This window comes from Arachis ipaensis, chromosome B03 (assembly GCF_000816755.2).
Source record: "Arachis ipaensis cultivar K30076 chromosome B03, Araip1.1, whole genome shotgun sequence".
In the NCBI taxonomy this organism is placed as follows: Eukaryota; Viridiplantae; Streptophyta; class Magnoliopsida; order Fabales; family Fabaceae; genus Arachis; species Arachis ipaensis.
In genome coordinates, this window is record NC_029787.2 from 126,323,282 (window position 1) to 126,332,493 (window position 9,212).

The 9,212-nt window shown below is 37.6% G+C and overlaps 1 protein-coding gene across 7 annotated transcripts in view; it reads right to left on the reverse strand.

Moving 5' to 3' along the window:
• The window catches only part of LOC107631913 (DEAD-box ATP-dependent RNA helicase 17), a 22,582-nt gene that overhangs the window by 9,545 nt on the left and 3,825 nt on the right, over positions 1–9,212 (reverse strand). The window contains exon 1 of one of the 7 annotated variants that reach the window (XM_021119699.1): positions 1,614–1,962. The exons of 5 other annotated variants lie outside the window; for them this stretch is intronic. The gene's annotated coding sequence lies outside the window, so the exon portion shown is untranslated. Of the gene's footprint in view, positions 1–1,613; positions 1,963–9,212 lie in introns of those variants that run through there. One more of the 7 variants, XM_016335503.2, reaches the window with a different exon arrangement.

A 9,212-nucleotide genomic window follows, 5' to 3' on the forward strand; every position in this document is an offset into this window, starting at 1 on the left:
CCAATCTCCTTCCACTTCCTTCCTCTCCCTTTTCTCACCATTCATTACTCATAACAAAACAAATTAACAGCAACATTCACAAAACAAAATAAATCAACAAAAAAATCAGAAGCAGAAGAAGCATAACAATTTCAATAATCACATCAATTTCAATAAACAATAATTCAATAATCATCAACTACAATTTCAGTTTTCAGATCCAAAAGTTCAATAATCATCACGTTATAATTTCAGAAGCAGAAGTTCAAGCAGAGCAGAAGAAGAAGTAGAGGCAGTCACAAAACTCCTCACCGTAACCCCCCACTCTTCACCCCCTCACCTCCTTCTTCATCACCACTAACCCAGTAACCCCCAATTCCCTTCTGCATCAGCAAAATAAATAAAAAATTCAGCAACAACATCAATCACAGAATAATCACAAAATTAGCAACAATCCATCATCAATCATGTATATGTTCTTCAAAAATAAAAAAAAATAAAAAAGAAAAATAGGAAGAACGAAGGGGCGGCGCGCGGGTTGGACGCAGGGGCGGCGCGCGGGTTACGCAGGGGTGAGGGAGTGGGGTGAGGGGTGAGGGAGTGGGAACTGATGATGATGGAATTGGGGGTGGGTTTGGGGGTGGAGGGATTGACGAAAGGATGCTGGGTGTGGGTGGGGTGGGGTTTTATTTTTTTTAATATTATTTTTATTAATAGTTAAGGGTAATTTGGTCCAAAAAAATAGAAAATGACGATTTTATAACGTTTTGTAACGTTGAGGATGATTTTAATAACAAAAAAAGGTCGGAGACGATTTTGATTTTCACCCCAGGCCTTAGGGACGATTTCAGTACTTAACCCTAATAATAATAATAATAAGGATTCCTACCGTTATCATTGTTCAGAATCCAATAATAACTAAAAAATAACACACTCCCCTCGTAGATTCTTTAATTGTGCTGCAGGAGTTGTGCATTATTGACTAGAGAATAGTAAATGAACAAACAATATTTGATTCAAGAGCCACACCATCATCAAAACTAGAATGACTCAATAAGCAATTCTACAAACTCTAAAACCCTAAACCGTTATCCAATGCCATACCAACTCAGATGACAAAACAGCATAAAACTTGGTACAGACCTAATACAACTCGTGAATTTATTCTCAATTATAGTTTACAATTGAAGCTGCAACAAACACAAGTATTAGTATAATTTTCTGATTATGCCTCATTGATTATCATATTGACAGTTCCATTTCTTTTAATTGTAAAAAAAAATCTTTTATTTTAATAAAAATATATTATATATATTAGCCATATGACAAAGACAAACATCAATAACAAACTCTCTGTTTTTCTTTTTTTTTTGGTTGAAAAACGAACATAAAAAAGACTTCGATGCTCAATCACAAAAGGTACTGCATGAAACATATTGGCAAAAGAGAATTTAACACAAAGATCAATTACTACTGTAGATATTGATTAAAGAAGAATAAGCTAATAACATTAACTGCTATGGTACCATAAGTAAGAATGTAATGTAATAGCCAATTCAAGAGAACCATGAAATCATAAATCACAAGCAAATAGCACCATAAAGAGTACAAATATAAAAGATCACAAAACTTGCCTCTTGGGAGAAGTCACGCACGAAAGAAGGGGCGGTTAATGCACCGAAGCATTGGTGCATTCACTAGCGGCAACGACGGCGGGGGAGCACTGACGCGGCGGCAGTTTGGTTGGCTTCACCGTTTCACAGCTCGAAACACTCAACTGGTCTCTCTCCTCAATTGCAGTTCACGTTAGGAGAAAGGCGTGATAAAGAAATAGGGTTATATAGCGAAAAGAGCAACTCTGTAATATTAGAGTTTAGAGAGAGATGTTTTGACATTTCAAAACATAAAAGCAAAATTCTAAACACAAAAGGATAGAGAAATTTTCACATGTTCCAGCTACTTTATTAGAGTAACAATATACCATATACAGACGGTTGCCAATAAAAGTATTGTTGTTTAGTGTGCTGTGTAATACTCTAAAGGTCCATGAAAGAAGAATTAAACGACGGTAAAGACAGTGCAAAAAGACTGGCTATGTAGCGATGTGATAACTCATAAGTGTAATTGTAATCAAGTTATTTTAGAATAGACTCTAAACAGTTTGGAGCCAATGGATTGTTTTGATACATGCTAACATATAGTTAGAATAATTATGTTAGGTGTATGAATAAAGGAGCAACATCCATATCAGGTCACGCAACACAAAATTATGACGGAATAGAAAATACAAGTATTTTAATTGAAAAAAATTAATTATAGAAATAGAATACGCAGAGAATGACCCGTTACATTAAGGATTCCTTAAAAAGAAGCGAGAGAATTAGAATTATAAATATTGATTTGGAAGGCTATGAGTAGGGCATAATGTGATATTTTTCTTTTCTTTGATAATTCTGTTATGCTTTTCTCCTTTCAATTTTTTATTCTCCTTCTTAATTTTTTTTCTTCTTTTTCTTTTTAGGTGTCCAAAATTCACAATTAACCCTATAGTTTGACTTCATAACTATCCTCTTAATTCTGCAATTGCTGTCAATATAATTTTCTTGTTTTGTTTTCTTCCTCCATTTACTTTAAAGTTATATGTTACTGTTACATTGATTGGGAATTGTTAAATATTTATTATACCACATTACCATTACACATCAATATATACGTATATTTCATCTTCTTTACAAATTAAGGCATCAGATAAATAATTCTCTTTATCTCATGTCTGAATTTGTTGGACTTTAGGTTTTATGATGTAATGAATTTTTTATTTTTACTTCACCATCAAGTATAGTCTTAAATTGTTTATTGGTTCGTTGAGTCGGTTAGCTATGGGGTGTAACGAGGTGGATCAAGAGCTGAGTATGGGTTCTGAGGTGGGGAGTTGCGCTAGTGAGTAGTCGGTCAGTCGGCGGGTGAAGTCACCTGCAAGGACACTCTGATGCTTAAGTTAGTGTTCGTACGATGAGGCAGCTAGGTTAACGTAATGGTGACGTACTTGGGGAGAGTAAGAACCAGAATCGAACTAAGTGTGTAGATAAAATAAAATAACAATTTAATTGTTCGGAATAACTTCAAAAAATTAGACATCTTAACTTAAAGATTTAAAAGTAAAATTTGAATTCAGTAGATTTTTCTGAGTGGAAAAATGTATCTTTTTGCGAAAATTTTTCGTAAAAATGCGTACTATTACGTATGCCGGTAGTACCGGCTCTAGTATATCCGGTACCACGTATAAGAAAAAAGAATATTTTAAAAATTGAATTTACTAATTTAGAAAGACAAAAATAATTTAGAATTGAAAACAGGACGCTAATCTTAAAGGTTTTGACCCAAAGTTGGGCCAAACAAACATAAAACGTAAAGCGGTTGGACCAGGCCCAAATTGTGCCCAAGTCCAACATATATAAGTACAACTAATGAGCATTTCAACTCATTTTTACCCTAACATAAAGAAAGGGGCGGGAGGTGAGAGAAGAGGGAAGAAGAAACATTATTCACCTTCTCCTTGTTCTCGCCATATCTTGAGCTATAGTGCTCAGATTTGTGTACCGTTTGCGGCCACGCAAAACTCTCGTCGAGCTCTTCGTTTCAACCTAAACAAGGTGGTAATATTTTCGAAATCCATGCTCCAGTTTCTATCCCTAACAGTTTCACATTTTTGGGTTTTGTTTTTGTGGTTTTGGTTATTTAGGGGTGATCTAGCATTAGAATATTGTTGGGTTTTGCCCCTAATATCGTTGGGTAGGGTAAGTCTCTTCAAAACCCTTGTGTACTTTGATATTATTACCTTGTGTATCCTGGAGCTATTTACAAGGTTTTATTGTATATTATGTGTTGTTCCTCTCGTGCCAACGCGTTTGGTTATCGTGTCTGAACGCTTCGTGCTTTGTAATTCTGCTTTATGCGACTTTGAGCTTTTATTCTTTCATCAGGCTTCTAGTACTATTACTTCTTTTCTAGGTCATTTTTTCTTTCGTGCTATTTAGGATATTGATGAATCCATATTTTCCGATAATTTTTTGTTAGAATTGAGAGGATTTCATCATATAAACCTACACTTATTCCATTAAATAGCATGCTTTTGAGCTTTCCTCCTAAATTGTGCTTGATTATAAAAACATTCTCTTTTGTGCCTAATTAATTTATTTTATTCCAATTGCTTTCTATTCAATACCTTGATGTTGTTTGTGAGTGATTTCAGATGTATAACATAGGAATGGTTTGGTGAGGATGGAAGAAGAGCATGCAAGGAGGAGGAAGCATGAAGAAACAAAGGAGAAGAGCAAAGCGTTGTGTGCGTGCGCACAACACCTTGTGCGTACGCATAGGCAGCAGAGCAGCGCAAAGTGTGCGTGCGCACAATCCCTTGTGCATACGCACAGGTGCCCACACATGCCTTCATTAAAAATGCATGTGACTCGCGTTTTAAGGGGCTTGGAGGCCCAATTCTGATGCTAAGAGCTCCTATTGGAGGGGGCAAACATTAAAGAGGCATAGCATATCATTAGGGTAGTTTTTAGAATAGTAGTAGGAGGCTTTAGTTTAATTTTCTCTAAGTTTTCTCTCATCACTATTAGGGTTTATATTAGGGTTTTACATTTTAAGTGCCATTTCTATTTTTTATCTTGGTTTGTGCTAGCCTCCATTGTAAGTATCTCTTAATTACTACTCTTTATAGTTACAATTTTGATACTCTTTCTTGTAATTAAAGTCATAGTGTTAATATATATAATTTTTGCAATTTTGCTTTCTTATTGATGATTTTGATGATTGATGATTGTTATATGCTTGGTTGAGTTGTTATTGTTGCTTTTGATCATTTATTGCTTATAGTTTCAAGCATTTTCTCAATTTTGTCACGATTTATGTTTTTGCCCACCAAGTATTTGTGGAAATGTCAATTTTGGTTATGGGCCTAATTTCCACCTCTTAGACTTGGGAAACATGAGCAATTGGGATGCTAGAGTTGGAATGTCCAACATTTAGTGATAATTCTTGGATTGTTAATTGTTCTTGTTTTCACTAACGTTAATTTGTTTCTAAGGTAATTAACAAGTGAGTTAGGATTTGTGGATTAGGAACAACTATGCTCACTTAACCTACTCTCTGATGTGAGGGTTAACTAAGTGAGATTAATCTATTACAATTGTCATAGTTGTGGTTCCAACAAGGAAAGGATTCCCTAGCTCATCCCAAGCCAAGATTCCACTTATGTTTTGAATCACACACACACATACATACATCAATCACTTTTATAGCTTACTTGTTCATATTACATAGCTAGTTCTTTAATTCTTTTATTAGTTCATTATTTGCAATTTTGAATGTTCTTTTATTCCTTTAATTGTTTATCTCTTCATTGAAATCTTGTTGCCTTCACAACCGAAATTGCGCACTCATTGATCACTAGTCCTTGGGAGACGATCCGGGAATTAAAACTCTCGGTTTATATTTGTTTTGAAGAGTGACAACCTTTGTACTTCCAAACTTTGGGGGAAGATTTTTGTTGGTTGAGAACTATGCTATCAACGTAATTATTTTTGTAAGAATTCTTAACCGACGATCATCCTCCTACCAAGTTTTTGGCGTTGTTGCCAGGGATACTAAGTGCAATGAGTGCTATAGTTTTGGTTGTTGTGAATATGTGAATAGTGTGAATACTTGATTTTTGTTTGTTACTTGACCTAATTGGTAGATGGCGCCTCTATCTAACTAGTAGTAATAACTAACGTTTTTATTTGTTTAGTCCTAGGTAAATAGAGATAGTTAGGGTATATATTCATCTGTTTATTACTTTCGTTAATATCATTGAGTCTTATCTTTTCTTTTCACCATGAGCTATCACCCTTTTGGCTTGGAGTTTGGTTGTTATCATGTTGTAGGGGATGACAATACCGACATCGGGTCGCATCAAAATATGGGATGCCAATTTGAGGGAGAGTCGCAAGCAAGCAATTCTTGGCAACAAGGACCTTCACATGGACCCTATGATCCTAATTCCTATCAACCTCTCATACCTAGAGGAACCCACCATCATTACAATTTTGCCCCTCACATGTACATGCTCCAGATCCCCTACATGAGACATAACCACTATACTCTCAAGTCCCTTTGCTATTCCCACCACCAACTCCTCTTCATTTATCTTACCAATCACCGCACTTGAAGCAACCTAACCTTCACCATCATCCCACTCACTTCAACCTTCCTCATGAGGAGAACAATCTTCAAGCCTACATTCAAGAACAACAGGAATTTCAAAGGAAACAAGACAATTGCATGACAACTCTTGCCAAGGTCTTGTCCCATTTAACACTTCCCTCTACCTCTAATAACCTTACTCCTCCACAACTTGTGACACCCAATGGTCCACTATTGCCACCTTCTTCAACTTTCAAGTCTAACATCGATACTATAATTTCAAAAGGAGGCGAGCCACTTGAGAAGATAAACCCTCAATCCACTCTTGCCAAAGAGGAGCCTAATGATGAATTGATTGATGGGGAAGAGAACTCCGTTGAAGACGGAGAAAAGGGAAAACTCATAGTAGACACCCAACATGAGCTCCGAGAAGGTTTAATTGTTGAGGGGAGCTCAAGAGTGAGAGAATTTGATGACAATGATGAAAGTACCTCACCAATCCCTCATGACCAAGAGGATAGACTACCACACCAAGAAGCAAGGGAAGATTTGAAGCCTCTTCCACCTCATGTTAAATATGCATTTCTTGATGAGGAACATAAATTTCCGGTGATAGCTGCAAACGATCTTTCTAATCAAGAGGAACAACAACTCCTTGAGGTTATCTTGAAGTACAAGAAGGCGATTGGATGGAGCCTAAGTGACATTGTGGGAATAAGCCCTCAATTGTGCCTTCATTGAATTTTCTTAGAAGAGGGTGCTAAGCCAATCCATCAACCGCAAAGACGATTAAACCCCACAATCCTTGATGTAGTCAAGAAAGAAGTAACTCGCCTATTGGAAGCGGACATCATCTATCCCATCTCCGACAGTGAGTAGGTGAGTCCGGTCCAAGTGGTGCCAAAGAAATCCGGGGTAACCATGGTAAAAACAGAAAGTGGAGAGCTTGTTGCAACCCGAATTCAAAATGCTTGGCGGGTGTGCATAGATTACTGCCGTCTGAATCAAGCAACGCGGAAGGACCATTACCTGTTGCCGTTTATTGATCAAATGTTGGATCGCTTAGCAGGTAAATTCCATTATTGCTTCTTGGATGGATATACTGGATACTTCCAAATTCACATAGCTCCTGAAGATTAGGAGAAAACTACCTTCACTTGTCCCTTTGGAATGTTTGCATATAAAAGAATGACGTTTGGCTTATGCAATACACCGGCAACGTTCCAAAGGTACATGACAAGCGTTTTCTCAGATCTTTTAGAGAATTGCATGGAAGTATTCATGGACGATTTCAGTGTTTATGGTAGCTCATTTGATGATTGTTTAGTGAACTTAGCTAGGGTACTAGAATGATGCACCAATACCAACCTTGTATTGAACTTTGAGAAATGTCATTTTATGGCGAAGCAAGGCATAGTATTGGGTCATATTGTATATAGAGACGGAATTTTTGTCGACCCCGTTAAGATTGATGTCATTTCGAGTTTATCTTACCCCTCCTCCGTGAGGGAGATCCGTTCCTTTCTTGGTCATACAAGTTTTTACCGTCGGTTTATCAAGAATTTTAACCAAGTTGTCTTACCCCTCTCCTGCCTACTTCAAAAGGATGTGGAGTTCCATTTTGATAAGGATTGCAAAAAGGCTTTTGACAAATTGAAGTAAGCGTTGACCACAACCCCTATTGTGCGAGGCCCGAATTGGAACCAACCTTTCGAGATCATGTGTGATGCCTCGAATCACGCCGTAGGTGCCGCGCTAGCACAGCACGATAGTAACGCTCCTTACACTATAGCATATGCTTCAAAAACCTTAGATTCGGCCCAGTCGAATTACACCACTACCGAAAAAGAGCTTTTAGCCATTGTCTTTGTGCTAGATAAGTTTTGACCTTATTTGCTAGGCTCTAAAGTAGTAGTGTATTCGGTCAATACCGCTTTGAAATATTTGCTGAAGAAAAAAGAGTCAAAGCCTAGGCTAATTAGGTGGATATTGCTTTTGCAAGAATTTGACTTGGAGATCAAAGATAGAAGTGGGTCCCAAAATTTGGTAGCGGATCATTTGAGTCGGCTTGAACATTTAACTTTGGACCCTACTCCTATCAATGACTCATTCCCCTTAGATACCTTGCAAGCAATATCCCAAAGTGCTCCCTGGTTCGCTCCGATTGCTAATTATTTGGTCGCCCGCGTTTTCCCCCACAATTTTCGAAGCATCAAAGGATAAATTAAAGAGTGATGCTAAGTATTACCTTTGGGATGATCCACATCTGTGGAGACGTGGGGCGGACCAAGTAATTAGGAAGTGTGTGCCGGAATCCGAGTTTCAATCTATCTTTTAATTTTGCCACTCATCTGAGAGTGGGGGTCACTTTGGCCTACAACGAACAGCAAGAAAGGTGCTAGACTGTGGATTCTGGTGGCCCACTTTATTTAGGGATGTCAACCAATTTTGAAAATCTTATCATCAATGCCAAAAATCTGGAAATACCTCACAAAGAGATGAAATGCCCTAACAACCGATGATTTTTTGTGAAATTTTTTATGTTTGGCGCATAGATTCATGGGACTATTTCCAAATTCCAATGGATTTGTTTACATTTTACTAGCCGTGGATTACGTCTCAAAATGGGTGGAAGCAATTCCTACCCATTGTGATGACGCTAATACCGTTGCTTCATTTTTAAGAAACAATATCATTTGTAGATTTGGGTCACCACGAGCAATCGTGAGCGACCAAGGAACCCACTTTTGCAACATAAAAATTGAGGCATTGATGAAGAAGTATGGGGTTCTTCACAAAGTTTTCACAGCCTATCACCCCCAAACCAATGGGCAAGCGGAAGTATCAAACAGGGAGATCAAAAAAATCTTGGAAGTGGTTAATCCACAAAGAAAGGATTGGAGTTCCAGATTGGGAGATGCATTATGGGCAAATAGGACTGCCTACAAGACCCCAATTGGAATGAGCCCCTTCCGCATTGTCTTTGGGAAGCCTTGTCATCTTCCATTTGAAATTCAATACAAGGCATACTGGGCGGTGAA